We start from the raw sequence: 15,826 nt of genomic DNA on the forward strand, positions 1-15,826 counted from the left end.
AAGACATGAAAAAATGGAAGACATATTTCCACTGCTGCAATAATCAATACTTCTCACAACATAGCTTTCAAAATTCATAGGTCCTAAGCCTGCCTATTAGTACATGTGACTACATAATCCAGTGCACTGAATGTCCCAACAGCAACTCTGTGGGTGCAACTCTGCTCCTAAATGAACGCTCTCAAAAAAAGATAAGACAAAAACACCATATTACCCCCATAATTTTGTAATTTTACAAAACTGTGATTCCATATCTGACCTCTCAGTCCTCATCCTCTAATGAAACCTGTCGAACAGGTTTTATAAACTACTAGCACCCCTTCCCTTTTTTTGTCCTATGACTGCAAAGGTGTTAACTAGTCACTTCACCTTGTATGGTCTCTTTACAATATCAGGACTGCCAAGAGGATTCAGGGGGTCTGGGGCAAAGCAATTTCGGGGGCCCCTTCCATAAAAAAAAGTTGCAATACTATAGAACACCATATTCTCATGGGAGCCCTTGTGGGGCCCGGGGCCTGAGGCAAATTGCCCCACTTGCCCCCCCCTCCTCCGGGCGGCCTGTACAATATGTGATAACTATTTATGCTAAACAATCGGTTGTTCCCTCTTGTATTTAGCTCGGACAGTCTGAGTACCTTTCCCAGACTTGTGTAGCTTTAAAGTTTCTCTCTTTCAGCAGTATAAATTGGTCCAATAAAAGATATTTCCTAACTGATGGAACTATTAATAATAATTGAAATTATTAATATTGATATGGGAAATCACCAAACACTAATTTAACCATACATTCTTTTATTAAATCCAAAGGGCATGCAATTGCTCTAAACATGTCTAAAAAGCCTAAACCGTAAGTAATGTACTACATACAAATAGTAATAAAATATTTATAAGAATTTGATCAAGATACTTAGAAATAGGCTAAGCCCACGGGTGCTTAGACCCGCCTTGGTCAGCTCCAGCAGGGTCAAGCAGGTATTAGCAATGAACACTTTAAAAGTTTACTTTTTATACTCTTTAACAAACAAGGGATATCATTTCCAATTACTGACTTCAGCTAAAAACAATTAGAGACATTTCACCCTTATTCCCGGTATTAATCCAGATAAGATTTAAAACTATTGTTCTTCCCCAGGCCTTTACTCTTTATATTTTCCCCTCCTTGCTGCTGACCAACAGCTCTTTCCTTGCACCTGGGTTCACACAGGAGATAACACTGACATGTGGGGTTGAAAGGTCTCTGGCTCCTTTTTAAAAGGCATTCTTTCTGTCACATTGAAAATCATATGCAGTCACCCCTATCAGTGAGCATTCTTTTTAGAAACTTCCCCTTATTTCATTAGTTATTCTTTGAATCAGACCTTCTCCCTTCTTCATTCCTTTTGTCCGTATAACTCATTATTTTCAAGGCCTTCTTTCTACTTGCTAGTTAGGGCCATTCTTTACAATACACATTTTCTTAACCACTGTAACCCTTCATGACACTCTTTTTTCATTGTTTCTTCTGGTGATTTTTCCTCTCCTGTACTACATAATTGGTAACTCTGGGGGCCTGTTGTTGGCCCTCTCTCCTCTAAACTCTGTACCTTGGCAACTTCATCTCCCCCAGGGAGAGAATGATCTGTATATTTAGGACTTCAAGATCCAAGTCTAAGTCTCTTCCCCAAGTTCCCTGATTAGATGCCCCCCCTTTGACCGCCTCTGTCACTTTTTCTGTGAAGGTGTACTGACAACTCAAGCTCAACATATCAAAAGCTGAAAAATATTTTTCCTCTAAAGATGTTTTCCTTCAACTCTTTTTTTTATTGCCATTGACCTAACCAGTATCCTCCCTGTCCCCTGGCTTGTAAACTAGAATGTGATTGTTTACTCTTCTTCACACATGGATTCTTTAGTCATGTTGGATCTCCAACAAATGGCTATCATCAGTCCATAGACGTCAAAGTCCTCCATGGGTCTTGCACACCTCTCTGCTCTTCTCTCAGTTTGCTGCTCTATTCCCTTCATATCAACCTCCTAGGTTTGCCTCCACATGTCCTCTTGTATGGTCCCAAATGCCTGAACCCCCCTTTACCCCCAAATGTTATGCTTTCACTGTCAAACTCCACTTGAAAAACACACTTTTTCAAGGCTGCATCTGTACCAGTGACTAAAAATCTACATGCATGTATATGAATAAATGCACATAAAATATGTTAAGTAAATTAATTTTTTAAAAACATTTTTCAGACATGCATCACTGCCAGTCATTTACCTGTTACTTCCTCTTGTTCTTGCAAGCTCAAAGGCTGTTTTTGGAAGCCTAATGAAAGTGGGAAAATCCATAAAATGTCTGCAACTTGCACTTCTATTAAAATAAATATGTTCATTCAAATTCATAAACTTTTTGTACCGGTACAAGGCTACATGCCAAAGAATGATGATTTAATTTTTCTTAATACAGTGTAAAGAGCAGAGCTCTTTACTCAGCTTTAATAAGCAACATTTTAACAGAATTAATGTGTAGTTCAAAGTCTAAAAAGATAGCAATTTATTGTACTATATTGAAAGGTTTAAGATGTACTGAACATGTAATAAAATAAAATTCAACTTTATTGACAATACAGAGAAATAAAACAAATGGGTATTTAAGCATTGGTCTGTATTTTAGTTCTTGAAAACCTATGCAACTAGAAGTGTTAAAAGCTGTTTCTAATGAGAAGTGCACAAAATCTCAAGTTTTTCTCCCTAAGTGCAATCACTCACTCTCATTTTCTGCTAATGTAGTTGCAACTACTTCTAATGCAGAGCTGGGCAAACTGCAGCCCACGGGCCACATCTGGCCCACAAGACTATCCTGCCCAGCCCCCGAGCTCCTGGCTGGGAGGTTATCTCCAACCCCATCTCCCCCACAGCTCCACCACTGATGCAATGCTCTGGGCAGTGGGGCTGTGAACTCCTGGGGAAGTGCAGCTGCAGAGCCTGGCCTGACCCGGTGCTCTGTGCTGTGTGGTGATGGCAGTGCTGTGGCCCAGCTGCAGCTGGGCAGCGTGGCTGTAGCGCCACCAACCACTGGTGCTCCAGGCAGCGCAGTAAGGGGGCACGGAACAGGGGGTGTGGGTAGTGATCGGGGTAGTTGGGGGGGCAACAGGGTTGAATGGGGGCAGGGGTCCCAGGGAGGCAGTCAGGAAGGAGGGGGGTTGGATGGGGCGGCAGGGGTAGTCAGAGGCAGGGGTTCCAAGAGAAGTCAGGGGACAGGGAGAAGGGGTAGTTGGATGGGCAAGGGTCCCAGGGGGCCTGTCAGGAATGAGAGGAGGGGTTGGATGAGGTGGTGGGGTCCGTGGGTGGTCAGGGGACAGGGGATGGGGGTGTGTGGATGGGCCAGGGGTCCCAGAGGGGCTGTCAGGGAACAGGCAGGGTTGGATGGGGTAGGAGTCCTGGGGGCAGATAGGAGGTGGGGGCTGGGCCACGACCCCTTCCCCTAACCAACCCTCCATACAATTTAGCCCTCAGGCCAAAAAGTTTGCCCTGTTCTAATGGCTTCTCCCCTTTTTAACTTTTTTAATTTTTTTGTGGGGAACTTTTCCTTCACGTATAGCCCTGCCTGTAGTCCACATCAGTTTCAGATGAATTACAAAGCTGTAAATGAAAGTGGAATTTGGCCTAAATATTTATTCTGACTCTATTACTTTGTTCTTAAATTAGTCAATAAACTGTCACTTATCTCTGACTGGAATTTTAACTGTTCTGGTAGGAGAGAACTACTGTTAACTAACTTATTTTTTTGCCATGTGCATAGCAGAATCACACATTTGCTCCACTGGCTTTAAAACTTGCCAGCTGAGTCCAAAAGTGTATTTTTTTAAAGTAAAGGTTTTTTTAGCCCTTTCGTATGTTTACATACAGGGTATGTCTACACCAATTAAAAATCTATAGCTGGTCTGTGCCAGCTGACTTTCACTGGTGCGGTTTGGGGTAAGAGTCTCTTCAACTGCAGTGTAGAGGATTAGGATTGGTCTGGAGCCAAGGCTTTAGGACCCTCTGGGGTAGGAGGATCTGAGAGCTCAGTCTGCAGCCTGAGTCTGAACATCTATAGTGCAATTAAACAGCTCTTATCCTGAGCCCCTTAGTCCGAGTCAGCTAGCATGGTTCAGCAGTGGGTTTTTAATTGCAGTGTAGACATACCTATAGAGGTCACATTATGTCTCTTGCACTTCCCCCACAGTTTTTGTACAAAGTGCAGGAAGCTGTAACTCTTATAGGATTATATCCAACTTTGAAGTTCTTTAATCTGGTTACTGACCAAAACTGGGAGAAAGCCTTATGATTGTTTTTGTATAATTAATATATGCTTCTAAATTTCAGTACCCTTCAGTTATTTATCTGTACTCTTAACCTTAACTCCAATATTACAAAAGTCTGGTTTGGTGTTTTGGTTTGGTTTTTTTGGTTGTCTGAGTTTATTTCATTAAGATGGAACTGTAGCATAACAAGCAGTATGCTCCCAAGAGTGAAATGATTTCTCATGCTGACCTGTTTCTCTTGACTCAAGGAAGTGTGTGTGGGGGTTTTATTTTTAATGTCAATGTTGTTTTGCTATAAAAATATTGAAAAATTACCAGTCTTCAGTGAATGATTGTTCAGTCCTGGAGCCAAGGGAATAGGTATGTTTTCAGTATTGTGAGCTAGAAATCTGTAAGAGAGTTCAGCTTTGTGTTGCCATGTAACAAGAGTGATGGTCAGAAGTTATTGCAGAGACTGATTAATAATGTCCATGTAAGGCATCAGTCCCCAGTTATGTTAACTTCCATGGCTTTGCATGCGTTTTTCAAAACACATTAATATTTTGCTAATTTATGCTGCTTTATTGGATCATATTATGTGAATAAATTTCTTTCTGAACTGTTATGTATATAACTATAATATCATAAGTTAGGATAGTAAATATTAATTTAATATGTCCATGGAACACTCATCTTCCTCATTTTCACCTTTCTTCATGTTTGTATGAGACTACCTTCCTTTTTTTGTTCAGTTATATTTTATTGTGGAGGTATTGGTAGCAACTGTATATTTAAGGTTCCACTGAGACTTGCAGTGTGGTTGGGATTAATTATCTTTATGTAGTACAAAGGTACACCAGCATCAATCTTGTGACACTTATGCTTATGGTAAAGGCTCTCCAACACGCCCCTGCCCCTGCAATTCCCAGGCAGGCAAATTTGACTTAAATCTATTCATCTGCTTAGGAGTTACAGGCAGATAGAATAACTCTTCTTTGACATGTACCTGTGCAGCCTGTTGCCTTCAGAGCCTTCTAGCTAGTAAGTACCTTGGCTATAACATCTTATGCTTACTATGTAGGTGGAGTTAAACTAAATGTAAGACTTGTGGCAGTTTTTTATTAAATACTTCTGTTACTATTTTTTGTCATAACTGTTATTTATGCCAAGGGATGCTGCTGCCTTCATAAAACCACCAGTCTGCTACTACTTTCCTTAGCCTTCTGCAACCACCTGGGGGTTCGACAAAAGGAATCCTTTTCTTAGGGGCCTGGCAAGAATTGTCATATCCAGGCTGCTCTAGCATATCCCAGTAGGTCTGCCAGCTATAGACAGTATTTCCCCTTAGTACAGGTATATGAAGGGATTCTTAGTTTGCTTTTACAGCAAGCTTCTTCCTCTCTTTGTTCCCTCTCTGGTGTTGTGATGTGGTGATAGGGAAGAGGGGACTTGCAGCAAAACTGGTTGTAAGGTTGATGGCTGTGACCATGTAACCATGAGATGAGCCTTGGGGGTTTCACCAGAGGTGCAAGTCATCAAAGAGATTCGAGCTTTTCAGTTTGGATACTGACAAAGCACTTCACCCTCTTGAAGAACATGAGGACCATCCTGAGATCCATTGTGGGATTGTCACACCATCCTCTACAGAAAGCCCTACAAGTATCAGACTTGACAGGGCAATGGGCTCACGCTGACTCCCAGGGCAGGTCATGGTGCCAAAGGAGACAATCAACCTCTGCTTCCCTTGTCATCCCAGTCAGCCAGACAGCAAAGTTGGTGGGACTGTCAGGAGCCACATCAGAGCCGATCATCAGAGCCACGGCTATTATTGTATGAACCATACCTCTCAGTGGTAGGCCATGTGCTGGCATTCATATGTGTGAAGCTGCTTCTCAAACTTAGCCTTCAAACTCTCCAACTCAGGCTAAGGAATGTCTGTTCTTCACTGAAAATGCAATAGGAAATAAAAGTCACAGTGCCATGTCATATTACCACAGAAACCCGATCCTCAAACAACATGGGATTACCCATGACCATTCCGGAATCCAAAGCCACCAGGCTAGCTTGTACAATATTCCTGCCTGTCCTCCAAAACTTGATAGTGCAGATTTTCACAGTCACTAAAAAGTAATGGGACACTCATCCTTCTGTCTGGAGGCCATCAACTTCTGGAAATGATACTACTAGAACAGGGTGACACAATTGGCCCTTTACTTTCCAGGAGTCAACAAGTGAGCAGATTTCCTGAGCAGGTAATGTGTGACCAACCATGAATGGTCCCTGTACACATCCTTCATGTAAATGATATTCTATCAGTGGGGTACATGGAAGAGTACTTTGTCAGAAAGGACAACACAAAATGTTAAAACTTTTGCTCAAGAGGGTCCATGGTTGCTACTGGATGATTATCTTACAGTGAAACAAAGACTTTGTATACATCTTTCCTCTGATTACCAGGGTGATTTCTGCATTCCAGTAATAAAGCTATGATCATTCTGGTATCTCAACATTGGCTGAGGCAGTTCTGGCTGACAGATCTGCTTTAGATGTCCATTTAACCTCTGATCCAGCCCCCACACTTTCTGTATCTGATCTCATAGCATCACAGCCAGAAACTGCATCTAGACCTGAAGTCACTGCACCTGTCTGTGTGGCTGTTATTTGGCTAAGAACCATGGACAGACTGCTCCTGTCAGGTCCAGGAAATCCCAATATATCCCACATTACCCAGGGACTTGAAAATGTGTGCAGAACAGGAGTCCCACTCGTTTACGCTTTGTAAGGTCTTTTGGCGCAAGATTTCCCTCCCATAGGCATAGGCCAAATAGAGTTAAAGTTTTGGTGCTAAATAATACTGTGAAACTGCCATTGAAAAGTTTTCACTTAGAGTTGAAGTGGCTCAGCTGTATTTCCACATCACTCAAATGTTTCAAAAACACACACGCACAAATCATAAGTTAAAGCAACATGAACATAATAGAGCATGATTCTTCATTGCTGCGCTCAGACACACTAGCATATGAATTATTTGTCTATCACATTTCCAATTAAACAACGTCCTTATTCTCACCATACACATACAAGAAATGAAAATTACATTGCAATGGACAGCCTTAACTATAACCTGTTAATCATCCTATTATGAAGAACATTCTATCTCTGTGTATGTGAAAGAGAACATATTGGTATGATTTTGTTAGCAGTAGAGTTGGTAATTTTTTTAAATGTTACATTTTAGTCATTTTTTCATTGCATTCAAATTTTGATATGGAAATACCCCTGAGAATTTCAATGAGCATGACTGTGCACAATGTTTTTGTTACTGTTGGTGTTCCTGTTTTTGATCAATTTTAGTCAAGGACAGTCACATTTAACATCACATTATCTGGTTGTGATTAATCCTTTGGTTCACAGCTATTCAGAGTCATATTCTATCATAAACTGATTTTCTAATGAATAGGCTTAAGTGTACCTTAAGCAATGATTTGACTTTGCAACTTTTCTTGGGACCTGCTGAAAGGTAATATGTGCAACTCCTACAGTATAGAGAGGTAGAAATATACATTTGGATAACTTCAGTTTCTGGTAAATAATCTTTCTTTTTATCTACTTAACAGCAACAGCATTGGACGCATACTCTGTGATTTTGTTTTGTTTTTTTAATTTAAAATATCACAGTTTGTCAGTGATTCCCTCTCTTTGTCTCTCTCTCTCTCTGTCATAAATTAATTAGAATTATCAAGGCAATGTGTATTTGATCATATTTATTTAGTTAGTTAGTTAATTCTGCTGGGTAGTTGCAAAATAAACAGATTTAAACATATTCGCATGTACTGCTTCCTTCAGAGCTTTAAGTAATGCAATAGGATCATCATTGACATTAGATCGGTATTAAACTTTATGCCTCAGGTGTGGAAGGGTATTCTGTGTTAGCATAGTGAGGAATCTGAAGATTGTTTCTAGGACTGAATAAAAGACAAAAAGACTGTGACTTGTAAAGATGCTTTGCATATTAATGCCTTTCATTCTGTGTGATTATATTTGAGGTTTTTAGAGATATGTGACTTACATTATTGCCAACTTTCATTTTATAACTAGTACTTTTGGAAACCTTTTTTTGTATGTATCAGAATATGCCAACACGTCCCTGTTATTCTTTCTTCAGAACATATGTTAGACACATTATATTGGTAGGAGAGATTGTCAAAAGATTTTTTTTTTTTAAAACAAGTTTATGTATGTTATGAACTTCAGGTATATAATATAATTGCAAATACAGTTTCATCTTCTGTTATATCATGGTTGTGTTCCAGGATGTGATATTAAAATATAACTTTTTATTTAGTTTTATTTTTCTTAATTGAGATAAGATTAATAATTTAAGCAGAAAGTCTGCAAATCCATCAAATTAATGTCTTTATACCAATCTTCCTATCATTACATTGTATCTGTGCATAACTTAAAACATCAAACATGAAGCTTTAATTGACTACTGTCACCTATTAATGATGTCTGGATAAGTTAAGTAAAATGTGATTTTATAAAGAAGTGTTCCAGGAGACCTATATGGTGAACAATCCTGGTCATTTTAAAACAGTGGATGGACAAAGGTAGTAGTTTCGGTAATAGCTGGCATTTTGTATACCATCTTTCACTGAAAAATCTCAAATCCTAAGAACTTTTAAAACTAGAAGTACATGAATAACTGTATCTGTTTTTGGGGCTGGGTCGTGGAGCAAGAAAGGCAGAAGTTATTCTGTAGTGAAAGATCACATCCTTGACAAATAATACACAATCATTCTGGAAAGAATTTATGCATATTCTACTCAGTGTAAATCACTGGAGAATTTTAGATAGTCAGACTGTAATTTCTCATTTGGTGTTTTGCTGTACACAAGGATAATAGCTTTAATCCAATGGAACTGTCATGAGATTTATAACAAATCAGCATTCTTGTTTGCAATCCAAAATAATGTTGTTTTGTTCCATTGTAAATTCCTGGCTTTAGTCTGTATAAGCAAGAGCCATATCATTTAACAAAAAGCAAATTAACAAAACATCTTAGAAAATCATTAATGTGTTTTGAATCGAACCTCTAAGGCATTTTCAAACTCTGTAGCATCAGTAAATCCTCTTCATACTACACCAGTCCATTTGTGTACTCACCGCTGTGATGACAATATTTTGAGTAAGAGCTTCACTCAAATCATTAATCATATTTACTTATTTCAGAGTAGCAGCCATGTTAGTCTGTATCCGTAAAAAGAACAGGAGTACTTATGGCACCTTAGAGACTAACAAATTTATTTGAGCATAAGCTTTCGTGGGCTACAGCCCACTTCTTCGGATGCTGTCATAAACAGATAGCTAAGGGTTAATGTCTCTTTCACCTATAAAGGATTAACAAACAGTGACCTGCAAACACCTGACCAGAGGACCAATCAGAAGACAAGATACTTTCAAATCTCGTGGAGGGAAGCCTTTGTTTGTGGGTTTGGGGTTTGGTTTTGTTCTCTCTGGGTCCTGGACGGGACTAGAGGTGCAACCAGGTTTCTGCCAATCTCCCTGCTACAGTCTCTTATCTATTCAGAATTGTGAGTAAGAAAAGGCGGTCATAGTCTGTTAATTTGTTTTTTTTTTTTCATTTACATATGTGTACTTGCTGGAAGTAGCTTAAATTGTGTTTCTGCTGGAGAAAGTTTCTTTCTATTGTTCATAAGTTGAAAGACCCTGTACTGTTTACCATCTAAACTGCAGAGATAAACCTTTTACTTTTTTCTTTCTTTTTTTTTATTAAAAGCTTTGCTTTAAGACCTGTTTAATTTTCTTTTTCCTTTGTTGAGGCTTGAGGGAATTGAGTCTGTACTTAACAGGGAAGGAGAAGGGAGAGGAAGGGTGGAATCCCTTTGTTTAGATTCATGGAGCTTGAATCTGTATAATTCTCCAGGAGCCCAGGGAGGGAACACCTGGAGGGGAGGAGGTGGAAGGGAATGGTTTATTTCCCTTTGTTGTGAGACTCAAGGAATCTGGGTCTTGGGGTCCCCTGGGAAGGTTTTGCGGGGACCAGAGAGTATCTGGCCCTAAAAAAATTCCTGATTGGTGGCAGCGCTACAGATCTAAGCTGGTAATTAAACCTAGGGGAATTCATGCTAGTACCCATATTTTGGACGCTAAGGTCCAGATTTGGGAATTATACTTGACAGATGCATAGAATGGAACATATACAGAGATCATGAAAAGGTGGGGGTTGTCTTTCCAACTCTCAGAGGCCAATTAAGTAAAAGAAAAAAGCTTTTGAAGTGATAATCAAGATAGCCCAGTACAGATAGTTTGATAAGAAATATGAGAATACTGACAAGAGGAGATAGATTCAATGTTTGTAATGGCTCAGCCATTCCCAATCCCTATTTAAGCCTAAATTGATTATATCTAGTTTGCATATCAATTCCAGCTCAGCAGTTTCTCCTTGGAGTCTGTTTTTGAAACTTTTCTATTGCAAAATTGCCACCCGCAGGTCTGTCATTGAATGACCAGACAGGTTAAACTGTTGTTCTACTGGTTTTTGAGTGTTATGATTCCTGATGTCAGATTTGTGTCCATTAATTCTTTTGCATAGAGACTGTCCGGTTTGGCCAATGTACATGGCAGAGGGGCATTTCTGGCACATGATGGCATATATCACATTGGTAGATGTGCAGGTGAATGAGCCCCCGATGGTATGGCTGATGTGATTAGGTCCTATGATGTCACTTGAATAAATATGTGGACAGAGTTGGCATCAGTTTAATATTTACTTATTAAATCAGTCATTTTGGAATCCAGTACTTTTGCATTAATTTCTTCAAGCTTATAAGAATGATCATTAATCAATTTCCTCTCAAGAAACATTGCATATCAAAATGCATTTTAAATTATTGTTTGATTATTAAGATACTCTGGACCATATCCCTCATCTACTTCCATGAACTTCCTAGGCTTCAGAGCAGGACCTTCCCAGCTCCCATAACTCCATAAATACCTGTATGTAGGGTTTGTGTGTGTGTGCATGCATAGCTCCATACATACCTGTATCTGGGGCGTGTGTGTGTGTGTGCGCATTTATGCACGTGCGTGCATAGCACCGTAAGAGAGTGTGTGTGTGTGTGTGTTCATTAGTTATCCTGTAGGGGAGCCTTGGCATTGCTGACTCCAAGTGATGCAGATAGTTTAAATTGAAAATTGATCTTAATAATAAATGACCATTTGTGCTGCAGTCTGAATGTATGCAAATAGAGGTATAATAAACAGCAGAAATAATTTTATCATCACACATCTGCTATTTGTTCTAAATGTAATCCCAGCAGGATTGCTCTTTTGCTTGTTGAGTGTGTTTGATTCTACCACCATTTTCACTGTCTGGAGATGGTTTACCATTTTACTTCTAAAGTGCAAACTGAACCAGTAACAAAAAAACAAAACAAAACAAAAAAAAGAAGATAATTAGCACCGAAGTTTACATACTTTTCATAAGTAGATTTAGTTAATCATAAACCTGAGTAAAAATAATTTGTAAATGAATACACTCCATTGGGAAATAAAAACATGATTATAACAGAAGGTAAATAGAAATATAACAATTGTATTTGAAGAGGCTTTTTCTTTTATTATTACAATAGTAAATTTAGCTTTGTACCTCACTTAATACCTTGAATATCTTTAAATAGTTAATTTGGGATGGGGAGGGATGGACACAAAACTACTCAATGATTCAATTAGACTATATTTGGTTACAGTATGTCTTATTAAAACAGTTCTGGGATATTTTAGAAAAGATGTTCAAACAAAAGAAGTAGTGTCTTCCATGGGTGTGTGATATTTATTGCCAGATTGTAGACTTGATCTTAATCTGAGATAAAGGAGGGAAGAAAAAATGAAACCACCTTCTCTTGAGCTTCATTGGGCATCAGATCATCTCAAAATAGTCCTTACAAGGAAAACCGACCACATCAACCCTTTTTTCAATGGTCCCCACCTTCACCATCACAACTAAACTCCTCATCTTCACCTTTGAAGCCCTACATATCCTTGCCCCTCCTTACTCAGTTTTCTCTTGTTTTGTTGTTTCCTGTCCTCTTCATTCAGGCTACGTCTAGACTACATGCCGTATCGGCGGTTTAAAATCGATTGCTCGGGGATCGATATATCGCGTCTCATCTAGACGCGATATATCGATCCCCGAGCGCACTTATATCGATTCCGGAACTCCACCAACCCCAACGGAGTTGCGGAATCGTAGCTGAAGTTATTCACGTAGCTGAAGTTGCGTATCTAAGATCGATTTCCCCCCGTAGTGTAGACCAGCCCTCAGTCAGCAACCTACTTGTCCCACAAGTGTCTTTCATTCTGCTCTTCTCTCAAGGAACACCTTTCCTGAGCTGCTCTGCATGGAAGGATTTAAATGAAGACTCACTTCTGTTACAATGTCTATCTCTGGGTTTAGATGTCTAACTTTGCAACTCTAATATAATAAAAAAATAGACAGCTGTCTGGTTAGTTCTCTGTTCCTGCTATCACCCTGGCCAGTTTGCTTGTACATTGTGTTCTTTTCCCCCATCATTTGCTTTCTGTAATATTGAGATCTCTGTGCATGATTTCTCTGTATAGCACTTAACACTGCGATATTAATAATACACTGTAAACATTTTATTAGCTACAGTGGCATTCCAGACCATTTGGAAACATACATGGTTAAAAAGTTTAATATGAAATAATAAAATATTCCTAAATTACTTTTTATCCATATTTCATAAATAAATAGATACAAAAGCAGTAAAACACAGATTTCTACAACCTTTGGTTTTAAAACAAAAACAAAATTCTTTGTTGGGTAAACTTAAAAAAAAAAAGCAGTTGTGAATCTGCTTGTTTTCTGCTTGTTTCAACACATTTTAACATTCCTGCAGTTGAAGTGCAGTTTGTTACCTTGTTAATGCATTTGTGACTGTTATAATCAGCTTTGAAACAACAACCACAAGACTTCTCCTGTGGAGAAATAATGTGTGCATGTCTCTGTGTATGAAGCAGCTTGAGTGCATTTCTGTCTGCTTATTTTGTTCCCTGCAGCTCTTTTTAAATATGGTATTTTCCGTGTTGCATTGGATTATGCAAGTAAAACAGAAGATCTTGAAATGCACACTTACTAAACTACATTAACTATGTCAGTGCTTTTTTTTTTTTTTAAAGGGAAATGAATTATAGAGGAGCATTTTGACAGTTGAAACCATTAAAAGACGTTGGCTGAAAGATTCTGAGACACTGTCAGTTTCATTAAATGCTATGTGTAAATTAAACTTAAGTTGTATCCTTTCTTAAAAGGAAAATGAGAGTAATAATGGGCAAAATGACATTTTCCTCAAAGTCACAAAAATTAATTTTCTTTATGTGCTTTCATGAAAGACTGGTACTTCCTTGGATATTTAATTTGTGAGAATTTATTGCATAGAAAAAAATAGAAGTAATTATTACTTAAGCATCAAATAGAGCAAAGGCTTCAAGACAATGTACTGGGGTAAATTTCCATTTTCACTTGTATTTCATGGAAATGTGTGTCTTGATGGATATGAGCATTCAATTCAAGTTAATTTTTTCCTGTGAAGAAATAAGGAAAGGACAAAGATTTGTTCTTCAGGACTGTGAAAATTAGATTGGAACTGGTCACATAATATTCTGTTTATTTCTATTTTTTCTCACAGCACTGATACTTAGACAAATTACCACCTCTGCTTTTAATTCATGTAAGCTTGTAATTGGTATTGAAGGAGTTGTACTATATTATCAACACAAAACTTTCTTAGTATTCTGTCCAAAATCAGTGAGTGTAATCTTTTGCTTCATTTGAGTCACAACTGCGAACTGTTGATTCTGTATCTGAAGGTTTTAGACATTGTTCACATGTATAAAACAAATGTGTTAGCAGAATAGTGTTTTTTGAAAACTACATACAGTATGCTTTTAGAACCTGTGACTAACAGGTATGTTGCATTTCCATTTAAAAACCTTTAGTTGTAGTAGCCTCTCAAAATTACAGTAGGCTGAACCATGAGTGGTGAGATACCAGTCACAGGTACAGTTTTTGTAATTTGAATTCCAACATATGTTCAATCTGTGATGAAAATTTTTTTTAATAAATATATGGAAATACATGTCGACCTCAGTTTGGGTCAGCAACCAGCTGGTGTTGCTTAACAGTGATGGAGACTGTAATAAGTCCTATCAGTTTTAGCAAGGATGTTTGACCCGTGTCAACTGCCCAGAGTAGTCTGTACATCAGTAAGATAGTGTAATGTTAGCTTGTTAGAATGGCTTGTGTTTAGTTAAGGTATGCATTACTTTTATCCTGTTCTTCCCTGGCTTCCCTTCCGTAAGTCTGGAAAACTTCCTTAAACGTATTCAGCCTTTTTCTGCAAGGTAGTCCATTAGATAGCAAAATCTGGAACTTAGCAAATGCAGCCCTTGTTGACATGTATGCTATCTGAAACAGCTTTGTAAAGGTGTAGAGGGGAAAAATGGGTCCTTAAGCATTCATCACAAAGGGTCCTATAAAATCCTTATGCTACTCTAGTGCTGATTCAGATATTATCTTCTGCCATTGGTGCACCAGTTTTCTGTGTTCCTTTTTGTCTACCATAAGTCATCAGTGAACAATGGCGATCTGTGGCAGCAAGGCAGAGGGAAGGACAGCTACTAGGGGCTAGTGCATTGATGAGTATGGACAATAGTAGTACACATGTTCTATCAGCCTGGCAACATAGTGATGCAGCTGGACACCTGTGTTTAACAGGAAGCCTATAAGATCCATGAGTCTCTTAGAGCAGATAAGCATATCCTGCTCAATTAAAAAAGAAGTTAGTCTTCTCTTCATCTTACAAATGACAAAGAAAAAAAAACTGTGCAAGAATATATTTTAAATATATTGATTTAACTATAAAATTATTGATTTCTGTACACTTGTACTACCCGAAGTATATTTATTTAAAATAAAGCAATGGAGAGGGGCATGCAAATTTGGTCTGTCCTTTTGCCAGAGTTTAATTGGTCATATGATACGCACAGCATTTTCTTTGAGCATATAGTGAGATGAGCTTATGAACCAATTTTACATCTTGCTTAGCTTGATTAAGCATTATCAGAGGAGAAGAGGTTGAAAAGGTTATGCTTAATAGCTAAAGCCCCAGAGACTTATGCAGTTTTGGAACGTGTGTAAATGTCTTACGTGATGACTGCAGACTGCTTTTGTGGATAAGGCCCAAAGTTGTTTTGTGAAGTAAAATTTTGCTTTGTATACGGGTGGGAAGGAAGATAATGCTCCTTATTTATAATTTAATGAGGAAGATGAAACCACAAGGGGAAAAAAGGAAAAAAAAACTCCTTAACACTAGAAAATCATGATTCCTGTCAGAGTTTGTTTAGTGGAGATGCTGACATCTGTATAAACCCATCTAACTTACTGATTTGTTCTGTTACTTGTATGTTAAGAGATCAATGTTTGCATGGCATTGGAAATATCTAAATTGAAAAAAAAAAAGTGA

General features: G+C 38.4%; 1 protein-coding gene across 8 annotated transcripts in view; it reads left to right on the forward strand.

Annotated features, from left to right (window-relative positions):
* The window catches only part of DIAPH2 (diaphanous related formin 2), an 879,031-nt gene that overhangs the window by 369,744 nt on the left and 493,461 nt on the right, over positions 1–15,826 (forward strand). The gene's annotated exons all lie outside the window — the stretch shown is intronic.

Source organism: Gopherus flavomarginatus, chromosome 8, assembly GCF_025201925.1.
Source record: "Gopherus flavomarginatus isolate rGopFla2 chromosome 8, rGopFla2.mat.asm, whole genome shotgun sequence".
Classification (NCBI taxonomy): Eukaryota; Metazoa; Chordata; order Testudines; family Testudinidae; genus Gopherus; species Gopherus flavomarginatus.